Source organism: Filicampus tigris, chromosome 8 (genome assembly GCF_054856515.1).
Source record: "Filicampus tigris isolate MCC_2025a chromosome 8, RoL_Ftig_1.0, whole genome shotgun sequence".
NCBI lineage: Eukaryota > Metazoa > Chordata > Actinopteri > Syngnathiformes > Syngnathidae > Filicampus > Filicampus tigris.
Window position 1 is genome coordinate 17,476,134 of NC_141224.1, and position 17,996 is coordinate 17,494,129.

The window sequence follows — 17,996 nt, forward strand, 5'->3', positions numbered from 1 at the left end:
ATGAAATTGTGGATATTATTGGATTAAAAAAATCAATATAAAACAAACCAAAGAACTGAACTAGAAAATGTTATTTAAACTGTATATATTTTTCTCTTCACAATGTAGGTGAGACTCTAACCTTCCCTGCCTTCCCTTACTGCACGTCCCTGGCAATAAGATTTACATAACGACCCTGAAAAGATGACTTTTTCAATTATTTTAATTACTTGAGAACAATACAACATTCACAGAAACTTACATTTAGAAAAAACTTGTTGAAACCATTTAAAACTACAGACTTTATTAGGTGATAGTGAGCCATCCCTAATATTTCACATTTCGACAGGACAACAAAAGCTCATTTTGTGTAAATTGTTGCCAAGCAAATAGGGACCAACTAAAAGTATAGCAATGTAAATATTAAGTATATAAGTATTTTTTAAAAAGAAACATGATGGCGGTAAAGTTGATTTATTTGTATAAATACCTATTACTACCTACTGAAAAGGCATTGTATATGGGGAAAATGCTACATCCATTGACATGTCAGAATGGCAATTGCCAGTGGCTTGGATAAAAAGCAAAAATATGTCTTTGTCCTCTCATGCTTCACTTTTGCCTGAGGACAATAACAACAGTTCCTGGTGATGAGAATGTCATCTTATCTTCGGAACAAATTCAAAACAATAGGTTGACACCAAGATAATTTCAAGAAAATGCCAAATAAGGCTGGATTAATATTACAGATGAGTGGTTGAATACCAAACATGCCGTTGTTAAAAATGAGTCTGGATCTGACTTGTTCCCCACAGGCTGGTATGTTCAAGTCTTATGCCTGACAGCTGAGCTGAATCCCTGTGGATAGTATGCAGTGGGCCCAACCCAATCTCAGCACTGCAGAGTAATAAAAACCTGCAGCATGCATTCCCATCTGACCTATCACAGAGGATAGGTGCCTAATAAAAGAGATATAAGTAGCCTGTCATCAAAACAGTGTAGAAACAACTCTAGACCACATTCTTATTTTATGTTATATGCAGCAAAATGAAATCTACTTTTGAAGTGCACTCAGGGCCAGACAAAAAAAGATCTTATGGATGTGCCTTTATTGCACCCCTAGTTCCATTATATCAGACAAGGGCGTTACGTCTATGGTTTACACATGTAAATAATTCAATAACTGGAAATGGCAGACCCAAGAAATAAGTCACATCAACAATTAACACAAGTTACAGTCATTAAAGAAACACTTTAAAGTCATTTAAGCAACTTCAAAGGAACAGACTGGTTAAAATTCATTTTCCAGCATTTTATTAGTGAATTGACATTTGATTTCCTGACAACGTTTTAAGCGGATTAAGTATCAAAACCATGACATAAACTGATAAATAAAGCCACATTTGACATTTTGGACCGCTTCACGTAATCCCTGCGACGTCACGCGTGTTTTCACTTGGCTGTTCAGTTTGGACTTGCTTTTAATGGTCGATTGTGTTATAAAAATGCTGGATAGCGTCATCAAGTATTCCCATAATTTAGGTAATCACTCCTACTGTCAGGTTTCATGTTCTTCCGAGGTGAAAAAAAAGGGACATTCACAGCCCGATGGCTGACAACGCAGTCGGCCTGCGAGCCTCCAATGTGACTTCTATCACAACTCTACATCTGTAAAACATAACCGATTATTACTAAAATGTAGGTGCGCAAGTAGAGTGGCAATGTTTGGTCACTTACTAAACAAAAAACATGACCAATCGTCACCAAAATGCATGTGGTCTTGAATAAAAATATGATAACCATAGTCTGAAAATATTAGAATGAAACTCACAATATTTTGGAAGCACGTTGGAAGCGTTAATATGCATATGTATGCATATATTGCTGCTTTGGTTTACCCGGAAGCAATGTTCCCTCTAATTTTCTATAGATATTTGTGACATGACTAAAATTAGCCCTAGTTTGTAAGAACTGGTTCAGCAAATGGGAAGTTTGCAATAATCATAACTGTCCATACATTTTGGCTTCAATATTTGCTATCGTATAATATTGTAATGCCCTTGTATGTGTTTAAAGGTCGAAACAGTTGCCAATGCTCTTCAGTTACTTTATTCCCACTAATGCTAATAGATTGCACATTCATTCAGGAGCTGCTATTGGCCACAGCTCACCCAACACACTCAGGGCCGCTTTTACCATCGGGCTTACCGGGGCCAGGGGCATACGTTAGTCGAGTGCCTATCAAAATAATAAAATGAAATAAAACACCCAATTTGTTGATTTTCCTATCAATCACTTGAAAATCTTTGCATGAGTTACGCATACCTGTCGAGTTGTATGCTTTCGGCGCTATTTGTATGGGTGGAAACACCTTTTCAAATATGTACACCATACATCGGGAATCTGTACGGCCAATGTCAATTTTATCATGTTTACTTTTTTTTAATGCCACTATTTTTTTTTTCATGGAGTTGTTCTTCGTTGCTATCGCCATTTGCAAACTGTCGTCTGCTCGCTCTCGCGAGATTCTCATTCTCGTGCCTCGCAATATTTTCCCGTGACATTGATTCTGTCTGCTAAAGCTGATTTCCGATCACGTGGCAGCAGCCATTCGATAAAGCATGTGTAATGTGTAAGATTATATACAGACATATACGGGCAAATTACAACTTTCGTAAGAGTCAGTGCACCCCGGGCTTGACAGGTATTTAAATTGACCAACCCACATGCAATTCTGTGCAGTGCCGTGGCGGTATAATTATAGTGTCTTAAAAATCTTAATAGTTTCATATTATTCTACCACAAATTTCTGTACCACACCATACAGGGAAACTGGCCGCAACACCTGGTTTTAATGGTTTCACTCTTTTGTTTCCTATTCACGTTTATCATAATGAATTAGAAACTGTATGCCCGCATACCTTTGGAATGAAAATAAATTCTGCTTACAAAATGTGCTCCTGTCAACAAAATAAATGCGGCCACATATTTTTGGCTGTGTCACACTAATGTTCCCAAGTCTTGATTTATGTAAAGAAGAACTAGAAGATTGGAATGTAACACGGAGCCACTAAATATCTCAAACAGGTATTTTATTTCCCATAGTGAAATGTAACAGTAGCAGTATGAAAATGACATTGCCATTACTGAGCCTACAGCACCTCTATCAGACCAAAGTGCTTGGAAAAGCACATCTAATTAATCTGAGAGTATTACAAGGTTTAACAGTCATTCAGTGGCTGTTTTTGACAGAAAGTGCCTTGGAACATTGTATGAAGCAGTTTGCAAAAAGACTGCCGGCTATCGCTGCTCAGTTCTGCTCTTAGGAGTCACAAAGTGTCTTTCAGTCATGAGGCTATTAAAAAACCTGAGTGTCAGCAGTGACTGACTGCATAGTAGATTGTACAGTGCGACAAAACAACAGATTGCATGCAATTATGTCCCTCTTTGCTGTGCTAATAATCATCATAGATTTTCTTTCTGTTGCTAAGCATTCTTTACTCTGTTTCATTTGGTCACACAATTCCCAGTCCAGTATTGCTCTTGTCACAGACATTATATTTATTTTTCCATGCTATAGTGTGTGTTTGTACGATATCTAGCGGTGTGATCGATGTTCATCATTGCTTTACCAAAAGGCCAGTGATCTTCTCAGTGGGTGCATGGCCTGATTGTGGAATGGAATTGTCATTAGTAAATGTCCAGCCAGCATAGGTCTCTCATTTGTGTTGCCTCCTGGCCAATCATATGCCCATTAGTCTTCATTTTGCCTTTTACGGCTTAGTCCTGCTTGGTTCAATCAGCTTCTGCTCTCATTTTGCCACATTGCTTTTATCTATAGAATCGAAAAGACAGGGCTGGCTTCCCTCCAGCCAATAACTTCTCCATTACTCACTGATAAAAGCACACGTGTACTTCCAACAAAAACAGCCTGCTATGGCTCTGACTTCAGCCAAAGCTAAAGAATCCGACACATTTTTGAATGACTCATTCGATGAATGAAATTGTGACTAGTCACTGAACAGTGTAGTGCAGTCCTTCTCAAATAGTGGGGTGGGCCCCGCTGAGGGGGTAAGATGCATTGCCTGGAGGGAGGGGAGAGTCATACCGGAATAAAGTGTAATTGCACATCTACGACAATAGGTAGCAGTGGCACTCTTAATGTCAGAGTGTGCACAGGGAGTATTACATCTAAATTGTAGATATGTTTTTTTTCCCCAGCAAGCATGCGCACAAAAGAAGTGGGCATCGTCAGTCCATCACTAAGGTCCCGTCAGTATTTCATTCCGACCCACGTGGGCTCAGTCCGTCCCTTGTCGGCGACAGTCAATCTGTGTCGAGAATATAATTTCCACATCACACGCAGGTGCCGTACAAACAGACACGCAGCCAAATAAAGTAAAAATATCAAATATGAGCAACTGAAACACACACACGCACAGCATCGTGATCGGTAAAATTAGAAATATATGGGGCAGATGTCGTTGCATCTGTGGGACCATAAAGGAATACAACAGTTTTATTTTTTCTTTGTATGGCTGTGTGTCAGGTGTGCGGCACCAGCATGTGACGTGGTATCGATAAGTCCGTTCTCAAAGCCGTTTGGCTGACTTGGGCGGCCTTGAAATACTGACGATAGCTCACAGAAGGACTAAAGCACCGACTAATACCCACCTCTGGCCCATACACTGTGAACACGCCATAGAAAAATATTTAACAGGGATGAAAAGAAAGAAACTTTGTCTTCTTTCGTATTGTACATGTTATATCCAAATAAAGTTATTTTAAAAGCCCTAAAGAAGAGAACAGGGGCGAAGTAGTATTGACTGACTTGCGTACAACAACTGTTAACCAAGGGGCTGGGGGCCTTGTGGATGGGATTTTTTTTTTTTTTTTAACGATAATAAGTCACAGTCACTGATGGTGTAGTGGTTCACCTGTCTGTCTTCCGTACAGGCATGGTTTCATTTCCTACTCAGAGAGTTCGTGCATGGTTGTCTTAAATTTGCCGTGTGATTAACTGGCAACCTGTTCAGGGTGCACCCCTTCCTCTCATTCAAAGTCATCTGGGATTGGCTGCTGCTACTCTATGACCCTGATGAGGACAAGCAGTATAGAAAATGGATGGAGGTTAATGCTCCGCCTTTTTCTATGTGTCACTGTTGCAAGTGGTATCTCTTTATTTTCCAGGATATATGACCATTTTTGTCATTCAGACAATGTTTGACGGATAATGTTGTTCTGTTGTTCTTCCGTAAAATAAAATTCATGCATTTTCATACTTTTTTTCCCAAGTTATTTTATTATATTTATTCTTTGGCAGAAAAAATATGCCCCATGCTTTGAAATTCATGTAATTGATTCTAGTAATAAACAGACATATTTTCAAATGAAAACCTCAGGTGTTTGGATTGGCAACTTGTTTTCTCAGTGACACAACATCCATGTTCAAATGACAAACGGTTCTTTCAAATGCATTTTTTTTCTGAATATTTGCTTGCTCTCTACAAAGATCAAAGTTCCAGGGGGAACGGTCCCTTATTGTTGCTGCATTACTGTTTCCTCCTAACACTCCTCATTATGGCTTTATTTGGATGAGAGGAGCAATCATTTGTGTCTGAGCTCTGTTTTCTTGGCCTGTGGAATAGTTGCTCTGGGGGACTCAACCAGCCATTCACGATAAATGGGATGTGGCATGGCAATCTGTGGAAAGAAGCTCAGGTCATAATATGTGCCCTCATACATAAATTATGTAGTTAATGCACAGCTAATCTTCCAGACAGACATAGTATCACCCGCTGGTAATATGTACACGCAACGCATCTGCAAGACTGACATCAGCAATCACATCAGCATTGATAGTTTTTCGGACATTTGCAGGTATTTTGTAAACCCCTTATGTGAAGTATATAATATGTAATTGCATGAGATAATTGTTGAATATTGATGTGTCTTGCTGATTTCAATTTTGTCCTCAGAAACGGAAAACATGCTCAACTGGGTTTAGGTCAGGTGAGTGACTTTTAAGATGCCATTGAAGACTATTTCTTTGTCTTTTTTCTTGACCTTTTGATAGATGTCGATGAAAGTGGATTACCACAGGATCCTTTCTATAATAAATATAGGAAGGTAATAAACCTTAGCAAACAGTTTCAGTTCAAGTATAACTTATTGACATTAGCCCATCAATCGGTGTTCAGTAGCATGCTTTAAGTAACTGCTGCATTACTTATTTTCTTGAGGGTCTCAAAAATAAAGCTCTTGTGAAAAATGAGTATATTGGTTGAAAATAGCCCCTTGAGAAGCTCATAATAAAGTTCAAAAACAGTAAGAAGTTCATGAAGAACAGAGAAGTTCATATGATTTTATTTTATACATTAAAAAAAAACTCTGGTTAGCTCCCTCTTTTTTTTTTTTTTTTTTAAAGAATCGGAATCAAGAATCGTTACAAAACCGCAATCAAATCAAGAACCGCAATTGGAACTGTTATTGTCCCTATTCCAACGATGCCTAACCCTAGTTAGAAGGTTGTGTGAAACGATATTTTGCAGGCCCACACTCCATTTCAGAAGGTGGCAGTCATGCACTAAAAACAGTTTTCTAACCACTAAAAGACAGAAGAAGAAGAAGATGAAAAATAAGACAAATTTGAAGAAAAAAAACCATTCATTTATTGTAGCTAATGGAACTTTATTTCAATTTGCACTTGGACTAGGAAGAACTTTAATCCACCAGGATTGTACCTTTGGCAACAATGTGACACGGATTCTGGTTAAGGTAAGCAAAACTTTAATGTAAAACGCTGAAGAATTAAAGAGGCAGAAGGCCCCCCTTACATTTCAATAGATTGGCAAATAAGTGTAGGCAATGTGAAATGTATGTGAGTGTAAAACTGTTTGAGCAGCAAGCCGACACATGATGTACATAGTGCACTCCATTTACCATTTTAATCAAATCAGTTCAGATAATGGATGGATGGATGGATGGATGGATGGATTGATGGATGGATGGATGGATGGATAGATTGATTTTTCATTTGTTGGACCTTTTTTTTCCGACGTTGATGTTTACTGACGGAAGCGCGGTTAAAGTAAAATGACGGACTGACAGGTAAATGATTACAGTTTGGTTTGGCTTATAAAATAGACATGACAGATTGACGGATGTTGGACGGGTACCCAGACTGCTGACGGATGACAAATGACAGACCGTGAAACTTTCGTAAAATGCCGACCTCTGGTTGCTTGCACAGGTGAGCGTTTTACTAAAATTTCCCGGTCCATTTATCGCCTTCCGTCTGCAGCCTGGTTGCCCTTCTGCCGCCCGTCTATCCGCCTTTTTAGCAATGTCCTAAAATCAGCTAGGATATAGTCAGGTTACCTCCGACCCTAATGAGGGAAATGGGGATACCAAGTAGATGGATAGGTGATAATTTGTCAACAATATATATGCTGTAGCTTTTACTGTATGTACATATTTATTACAGTAGCTAAACCGGACATGTCAACCACTAATGTCCAGAAAAATAACTTACATTTGTGACTGGTCAATGAATGAATATGCCTGACACACATTCAACAATGACTTTATTAGATCATAATATTTCACTGGCGGTTTTACAGCTTGTTCTGCTAGCCTGAAAAAGCCACCATGCTGCTTTAATGAGTCTAGTGAACAACCCATTTTGTTGTGTGACAATGGGATGCTGCTGCATGAGGCTGTATTAATTAGTAATAACCTTCAGGACTAAGGATTTACTAAGAAATGGTAATTGTATCAGATTCTCAACATATACTTCAATGATGCTCACCCGGGAAGTGCATCTCCATTACTGAAGCCAGCTCGAATTTTGATACACTGCCAATGATGCTTATACTTGCAAGAGGGGAATAGATTCAATGGGCATCAGTTATCAACCTTGTGTACACACCAATTTGTACATATGCACATTTTGTGCACAAATGTGTGATTCATCAATGTCATGTCATGTCATGTCATCTTCTAAACCGCTTATCCTATATAGGGTCGCGGGGAGTTGCTGGAGCCTATTCATCAATGTCTTCGTACTTCAATTTGTGTGTATCCTGCAGAGCTGGGCACTTGACCCTTTTGCTGCCGGTCTGGCCACGACCCTCCACCCTTGACCTGGGTACCCTTCCGGCCGCGACCCCCCGCCCTTATTCATAAAAATGATCACCTCCCGCCAAGAAAAGTGACGCCGCCGCAGGAGAGCTTTTTAAGGCTCATTAGCTGGCTAATTTACTATTCAAACCCGCTGTGGACACGCTTCAAAATGCGCCACTAGTACTTTACTACTTACCCAACTGCGTGTGCTTACTTCCATTGCGAGCCCCGGGGTTGGTTTTATCGTATTGTATAATTGTTTGGGTCTAGCAGACGGCCAGAAGCCGCATTCTTGGGCGTCATTAATGACTATGAGCTCAGTTTTATTCCTCATATTAAAAATGTAACTAAGATTGTTTTTTATCACCTTAAGAATATCGCCAGAGTCCGTCCATTACTCTCTCAAGCTAACACGGAAGTGCTGATGCATGCTTTTATTTCCTGTTGTTTCGATTACTGTAATGCCCTGCTCTCTGGCCTCCCCAAAAATAGTACTTCACCATTACAACTACTGCAGAATTCAGCTGCTCGGGTGCTGACGAGATCCAGAGGGTGGGAGCACATTACACCAGTTTTAAAATTGCTGCACTGGCTCCCCATGTGTTTCAGGATCGGTTTTAAGGTACTTTTATTAGTTTATTAATGGTCTTGGGCCTTCTTATTTATCTGATTTGCTTTTATCATACCAACCCTCTCGGAACCTGAGGTCCTCTGGCACAGGGCTTTTAATTATTCCAAAGGTGAGGACCAAAACGCATGGCGAGGCTGCATTCAGCCATTTTGGTCCTCAACTTTGGAATAGCCTGCCAGAGGACATCAGGTCCGCAGAGACTGTTGATATTTTTAAGAGGAAGCTCAAGACACACCTTTTTAGTTTGGCTTTTAACTAATTTTAAGTAATTTATCTTTTCTTTTGATTGAGTATTATTCTTATCTTATCTTACTGATTTTAGTTCTTAGACTATACTACTATTTTTTTTTTTTTTAGTTTTGTTGTTCTCTGTTGTTGTTGGCTTTTAGCTCCAGTGTTTCCTCATGGGGGGGCCCTCCGTGTCGGGAGGGGTGGCTGCCCTTCCCGCGGGCCCCGTCATCGCAGGGGCTCCTTGGGTCCGGGTGACCGGGGGCCTCTACACTTTGTGTGGGGTCCACCCGGCTGATCCGGGCCAGGGGTCTCTGTGGTGGTGGCACCCCTGTGGCCGTGGGCTGTCATTCCCCTCAGCGTGGATGAGCTCCCCTTGGGTAGCCTTTCCTCATATGGATTCTCTGTGCCTTGTCATGTCTTTCCAACACAGCTTATCAGGTTGTGTGCTTTGTGTGTGTTGGGGGGGGGGGCGTGTGTGTGTGTGTGGGGGGGGGGGTGCATATGTGTGTGTGTGTTTGTGTGAGTGCTGATGTACTGGTGGATATATGTCTTTGGGTTTGTTTGGAGGGAGGGCGGGAACGGGTCTTCTTTTTATGTTGTGTTTTGGATGTTTTACAGCATTTTGAGTTGCATTTTTATGAAAAGTTCTATATAAATAAAATGTGATTGATTGATTCAACAATTTATTTTCCACACTTCCCTTCGTTCACGGCCTTCAAAATAAAAGCACACCAGCAAACCACTATACACAGCAGGTTTGCTACGGCGTATTTCTGGAAGTAGAAGACGCCAGAAGAAGTGCATGAACTCCACCTTGATGTGGCAGCGTCATACTTGAGTGCTGCGCGCAGCTTAATATACTCCCGGACACAAGTTGTTTTGAAACAGTTAAGTTCCAAGTCGGGGGGCGTCGCTTCAAAAAGACAGCGACAACAATGGATATCGTGCCTGCTACAACCATAATCGGACCGAGATGACGAGACAATGCATTTAATTTTATTGCCAAACTAGTTTGCTTTTGCAGCAGCAACGAGCTGCGTGCTGCATCCTCTCTCTCCTCTCCGTGTGGGAAACTGTATGTCATCGCAACATGTGTCATAATGGACCGTTCAGAGCAGCAACAATTCCTGATGGGTGCGTGACATGTGTTGCAGATCTGTCGCCAACAGCACAATGCGTCGGTCACGTGATTCAATGCAGCAGTTGTCGCAGTCTTGTCGTAGTCTTATATAAACACTAAGAATAATTTTGACAGCAATAACTTAAATTGAGAATTTGCGAATGACTTGACCAATGTCCTAAATGAACATGAAAAGGACACTTGTCACATTTACCCTCATTCCGTTCAAGTGCTTGTTTGTGCTGGAGTTATGTACTTTATATCAGTATCTCCACCATGCTGTCTGTTGGCGGCTATTCAAGAGCAGATTGCTCTAGTACGCTGGACCCGAAAGTCCATTGAGCCGCTTGTATCAATTCAAGGCTTCAGAGTTTTTGTATCAAACCAGTAGCCCTACACATGCATGTTACAAATCTAGAACAACATCTCCACAAATAAACAGTTGAGAAATGATCGTCAAAAAGATTTTAAAGCACACACATTGCTGCTGGCTTGGTTGAAATGTAACTTTGACTGGCATGATTTCATTTTCAAATGTCTCTTTGCTGTGCTATATTTACTCCATACTAACCTATCTGTTTAAACAACTTACGCAGTATTTGTTTTTATGATTGCCTCATGATTTATTTTTTCTACGTGTGTTTTGTGTACAGCATTCTCAAATTTAAGTTTGGAATTAATTTAAAATGTTTGAGATGGATGGCTGGTTGACATGTTGTCAGGTTCTGTGTTTTCAGCAGAGCTGGGCATACCACCTATGTGACGGACGGGTTCGCCTATCTGCCTATGACGGACGCCCATTTTGTAGGCGATAAATGGGAAACGTAAACAAATAGTCGAACTAAGCATAGTCGGAAGCCCATTTTTTCCCCTCTACATAATCGTCTATTTTTGAGTTGTGTTATGCAAATTAGGGTGCCTCGGGCACACACTGTAATTTAGGATGAATTCTGATTCATCAAAATACACACACTTGTGCGAAGAAAATGTGCTGGTACTCACGTGTCATGAATCCGACTCTGGTTTTGCGTATATGCTCAACTTGTGCGTGTGAACCTTGCTACACATTTATTAGTAAATGAGGCCCAATGTTAATAATCAGGAGGACAGTGTGACTTATAAGTTCTTGATCCAAAAGTGGACAAGCTATTCTACATAGGTTAACTCTCTCCACAGGCGCTCACTATTGAGCAGGGATCGCTAACGTTGTACCCAGAGGAGTTGTCAGCGATGGTGGGATTCAGTAATCAAACAAACAACAGAGACACGGGCGTCGCATTGTTGCGCTGTATTTATGGCACTTGTTCCCTATACTAATTTAAACTTAACTCAAGATGTTCCTTTTCGCTCTCAACTGCTCCTTAGAGACATGCACCGCTACACACACAAACTTCTGCATTTCTCTCTCAGACAACACCTCCTTCACACGTGTGCACTCCAGTCGTAACTGGCGGATGAATATTCAGTATGAGGCTTGACTCGGACAGTTTCCTTGGTCCACTGTAATACATTTATTTAGTAGCTGTTTAGTCTACTTAAAAAATCTATCTTAATCCAGATGATTATATTTTGTGCAACCACTTGACAAAATACAATTGAGTAAATTCAACAGAAACTTTTTTCAGTGATACGGTGCCTAATGAACTTCAAATTTCCTGACTTTTTTTAATGACAGACGACAAAATTATGCTACAACAAAACTCGCCTGGGCGAACTTTAGGAATGAGTAAATGAAAAGGAGTTTGTGGCTCAGAAAGATGGCGACGACGGAGCAAAACTCAAGGTTCACTGAGATAAATCTGCTCCCGACCAGGTTAGTTTCAGAGAGTCTGTTACTGCAGTAACTGACCGAGAGCTTAAGTTACCTCTCTCTCTGTAACCAGCTAGAGTTACCCCTCTTTCTCTGGTTTGAGATACCTCCCTTCTTGAAACCGAAAAGTCAGAGTTTCCCTCATTTCAGAGTAAGTAGACTCTGAGATTTCACTAAATCTGCTTTGTGAAATGGACCCCAGGAGTACAGGGAACTACACGCAGGGCTTTGTGTAATGTTGCCAGAAAAAAACGCCTCCATATTATCTTTGGAAAAACCAAGGAGTTGTTGGTAGATTTAACCATGTGCTGTCACTCTCCACCTGCACTGATGAACATTCAGGGAACGAACAATGAAAGTGTCTTAACCTGTAAGTACTTGGCTGTCCACATAACCAATAAACCCTGGGGCCCGGCCGGATGCCCATTTTTGAGGCGGAGGGGTGGGAGGTGACAAATTTTTTAAAATGGCTGGACTAAGCATGGCCGGAAGCGGATTTTTAGTCCGACCCGCTAATCGTCCCTCATGCGTGTGACGTGCTCAGGAGCGGCCAAATTTCATCTCAGCCTACTCTGTGAAAGGCTTCTTTTTAGGCTTCTTTCAAAACAACTTGTGTCCGGGAGTATATTCAAGCTGCGCGGAGCACTCATGTATGGCACATCATACACTCTCCTACTTCCGAAAATACGCCGTAGCAAAGCGGGGGCCGACAATATTTATGAATATGGCCGGGGGGTCGCGGCCGGAAGGGTACCCAGGTCAAGGGTGGAGAGTCGCGGCCGGATGGGCAAAAAAGGGTCAAGTGCCCAGCTCTGCAATAAACTAAACTGGTGCAACAATGCAGACATTCGCTACAGCAAAGGTCAGAGCACATTATTCCTGCTCAGGAGGCTGAGGGCCTTCGGTGTTCAAGGTACACTCATGAAGAACTTTTATGACTCAGTGGTTACAAAGGTTGCCTTTTACGGAGTGGTCTGCTGGTGTCGACATCTGCTTAGGACAAAAAGAGGTTGGAATAACAGGTGAAAGACTGACTTCTTTAGCAACAGACTTTTCCACTCACTGTGTCTGAAGGAGATAATTTTGCCGCCCGCTCCTTCCAGCCTGAAGCTGTCAGAGTATACAACCAGAACAATGGATAGTTTATGCACAGATAATAGTTTGGGTTTTTTATTTTCTACAGTGTGCTTCTTTTGGCATGATGCATTGAAATGCACCAATGTCTTCTCTGTCTTCTGGAAATTCAATTCACATATTTATGGCCACTTTATAAAAAAAAAAAATGTAAAAATCACTCTGTGAACCTCACTTCCATCTGCACTGTGTACGGTTGAACGTACAGTATATTATGTTAATGAACTTGAGCATTTACAACTGGTACATTTTCTGTGCCTTGCTTTTATCATACCAACCCTATTTAAATATATACTATCATGGGGTCATATCATTTTCAGTGTTTTTATGGTTTATTTTAACATGTGTCTTCAATGATTTTTAAAGACGACGAGAGATTCCCTATCACGGTCAAGGATGAATAAAAAACATAATCAAGAGCATGTGAATGGCATATTAATTAAGTGAGCTCTTTTAATGGTTGACTGTATATGAGCAGTTCTTTTTCCAGGGTGTAAAATGTATTCCTTTTAAATCATTTTATAATAATAAAAAAAAAAGACAGACTTTGGTGCACAAAGGCCTGGGTGCTCAGATTAGGGTCATGGCCACAGGAGCGCATGCAGAGGTTTGGCTTTTTTGACACACCTGCTGTTTTTTTCCTGACACTTGATAGCTGCCTCATTGCTGCTGACTCATCTGCACCTGAGCTCCCTAAAATAATAACCTTCCACTTCTCTCAGTCTTTGTATGGCATCGCCAATACTAGGACTTAAGACCCTGCTGGCCATGTGCTTGTCCCCTTCTCCCATTCCCCAAGAAAGTGGTATATTTTCGGCTTCTTACTTTGTCCAGCTCGGCTCATTTTTATACCTTTTCTTAAGTAGAAGAAATAAATTTGAGGTTAATTAAGCAACTCGATAGCTAGCTAAACTTTTGCAGGATTTAATCTATGCATGCGTAGTAATTCCTATGTCAGAGAAGATAGGACTTCAGAATGCCTGCCCAGTTTGCCAATCACGTGACAAATGCGATAATGACGATGGATGATCGGCTGAGGTCTACTTTTTTCAATTCCATGTGATCAATTGACACTACGTTTGCTGATCGTGACGTAGATTGAAATGGTTATCTATTGTGTAATGATGACACAATTGAAAAGCACTTCATGTAACAACGTTTTGGGGGGTGGGGCACCTTGTCGCCCCCTAACTATACGACCTTGTGTGCCTGCATATAATGCAGAGGTTACAAACATTGTTAATAAAAAATAAACATAAGTTATTTTGTTGCAGGCTAAACCTTTAATTCACTTTGTGCTAATGTGACATCTTATAGAAATACTGTATGTAACTAATATCACGTTGTACAGTTTGCTACATTTGTATTTGCTTTGTTTTGCTGTAGTCTGCAGCCAGGTCAGCATTACAAAGATAATCTATTCTCAATTGCGTTACCTGAATAAATAAAGGTCAAATTAATAAACCAAAAATACACCAGTAACTCTCATGGGTGCTTCAACCATGTCCATAGATGTAAAACTTGTTCCATTGCCTATTTTGTTTGAAGAATATAATTTTGTAATATCACGCTCAACAGAGGATGTCTTTCCGTAGACTCATTAACTCACAGCCACTTCACATAGCCATAATAAAAGGGTTTCAAGGCTTAAACTTAATATTATGTATTTGTTCAGTGCATTTGCTCTGCCAGTGTTTTGTGTTGCTCTGCCAGTGTTTTGTGACGTATACTAAAAAAAAAGTACAGTAGAATAGCTTGTCATGTAATATTTCATACAATTACTTAAAGGCACTTGTTGCTAAATGTGTCAGCTAATAACATAACAACATGCATGGTTGTTTACCCCTTGAACACAAGTCCTTAAAGGGAGACAAAGGCAGAGAATCGCACTGATTTACATCCTGCACCCTTTCCCTCTCCATGTGTACATATTTAATGGCCTTGAATGAAGACAATAAAAAAAAATCTAATTGAGGGGACTCTTTAGAGGTTGGCTCTGATGTTTCACTTTGCTAGTCCATGCTTAACAAATGACAGGTTTTCTCTGTGGCTTATAAGTGGATGGTTTGAGGAGGGTGGTGGATAGGGGAAGGGGATCTCTTTGACGGAATTGTAAAGTGGCAGAATGAACAGATGTCTCCCAATGATTAATGTTCCTCCCCGCCTTGCCTCAGAGGTGCTGCATGCCCATGCATCTCTAACCCTACACTAGCGCTCTATAAAGCTAATTTCTTTAACTTGCAGCTTTCGCTGCCTTTCTGAAAAGGTTTCTCGTCTTCTGCAATATCAACAATTTTTTGAAGGTTGAATTTGTTCACATTATCTAGCAGCCGAACAGTTTGGGTGCTTTGGTAATTGATCCACTGGACATGAAGGACATTAGAGATACATATTTCTGCTATGTAGTGAAAGGCTTTAAATGGAAATTTCCCTGCACTGGGACATGGCAAGAATACAGATGGCAAGGTGTGTTGAAGGGCTTAAAGTGTGTGTAAAATAGTCAGAAACACTTATTTTGCTTTAATATATAAATAATGACTGAACAACTTTAGCAGTTGAAAACGATTCAGACCACTCTGGCTGACGAAAATTTTAGTATATTAGATGAAAGCAGATTGTGGTAAATTGCCGTTTATATTATTTGCAAAATGGGGCCCAATTTCACATTGATTTTCACAGAACAGCATCCATCATTTTAAAACATATACATTCACACTTCGATGTCCATTTCCAAACGTATATTTTAAGCTCTCCCCTCGTTTTAAATGTATTTACAGTATTCAAATTCATACTGACAGAGATGTAGAACAACAGCGACCCCTGTTGCAGCTATTTGGGAAAGGGGAAGCCCACAAACTGTCTGGGGAGAAATAGCCCATTAAATTCTAGCACTGCCTGGTAATGACTACCAGGCATATGGTAAAGGGCTCACATTAAATATTTACACTCTTGGTTAATATTTTATATAGTAATTTTGTATTTAATTGGAATTCATACTTGATATAAATACATAACTAAGTGGGACATACTGTTCTCAAATTGCCAATGCCTTCAACTCCCCCAACACAAACACATTCACGCACACGCACGCACACACACACACACGCACACACACACACACACACACTCCCACACACCCCCACACACACACACCCACACACACCCACACACACACACACACACACACACACTTGCACAACTAGGAAAGTACTGCAAATTGCAAATTTCCCCATTGTGGGATTTATAAACGTTATTTTACAGCATCTTATCTTAAATATGACATACACAGTACAGTATGCATATGTGTTCATTATTAGAGTTAGAACACACACAGCCATACCTGGATAATAATAACTGTGAGCGGCTTTGCTGCAGTGCTGGGTTTATTGCTGCCGCCCAGTTTTGTTCTCCTGCGGGGGATTAGGTCAGAACCATAATTTGCCTCTATCACAATCGAACGTTTTCACAGCAAGAAGTTCATCTTTGATTGGCCAAGTTGTCTAATAATCTTACATCGTTATTTACTTGAAATTAATAAAAACAAAAGGCCCTCTTTAGAATTGTATATATTCAATTCATAGTTAATTTATAAAGTGAAGACAACTTGTGGAAGGATATAATTTATTGGATGCATTATTGGTGCTGAGTCTTGGAATTCAACACTCAGAGAATCTTGAATTCCAATTTGATATTACAACTCATGCGTTACATCTAAACCGAGAATAATTGTGGTCATCCTGACGGCAGAAAATTTCCGGGAATTAAACATATTTGCCTCATTCTGGAACACTTTTGGATGGAACATGTTGGATTTATGTGTTATGTGTACCTCACTGCTCGCCCACTCAGCTCTTGTTGGCTCGAATCCCTCGTCATCCACTTAGATTATCATTATAGAGGATGCATGAGTGGAATTTCCAAGACTGCATAACATCTTACAACCCTCCACCCCCCCCCCCCCTCCCCTACCACACACACACACACACACCCACACACACACGCAATACACACACAATGCACACTACTACCCTAACCCCCAGGCACTCTCCTGGCAAAAACGATACACAAATACAACACATGTGAGCGCTGTGATAATATGCAAAGTGATTGATTTTTTCTTTTTTTACCAAGCATGCATTGCCAAAATGTGTTTGCCCATTAATTTAAAAATTCACAAGGCTATTCCCAAAATCTTTGTGTGTGAAATTCACAAATTTATGACCACATTTTTTCTCATACATGTAACCAATGTCAAATTATGTAAACACAAAAACTATCATCTCTGCAGTTCACATTGTGATATTCAAATTAATTTATTAAAATATGCATGTTATCTGACAACAATGCTTCAATCTCTCTTGAAAATTGGTGTAGGAAGCACAGTAATTTACTCACAAATCCTATACTGAAGGAGAAACGTTTATTTTTAATCCTAGTTTAAATCATGTCCACAATGAAACTAACGCAACAACACAAGGCAAAGCAGGAATGCTGAACTGCAATATTTATATACAGTATATACGCATATGTGTGTATAGGTGTGCCTATGCAGTATGTATACATATATACTGTATCTAAATGTGTATATACCGTATCATCCATATATGTGTATATAGTGTTCCCTTTCAGGGTGTAATTAAAAAGGTTGCTTGGTAGAAGAAGGATTTCCTCATCCATTAGCCAATCACCGAAGCTGCCATTCTGCCTGGAAATGGTGCTGTGCAGTGGATGCTGTGGATTGTCCATGATGGACAGAAGCTTGTTCAGCATCCTCCTTTGTGCCACAGATGTCAGGCTGTCCATCGCCGTGCCAGTGGCAGCCCGTCTGCCTTCTGAATTTGTTTAGGCAAGAAGCGACCCTTATCTTGATGCTGCACCGCCACGCGACACAACTGCGTACATGAAGGCGCTCGCCACCATAGATTGCGAGAATATTTGCAGCATTTTTCGCGGATGTTAAAGGAAGC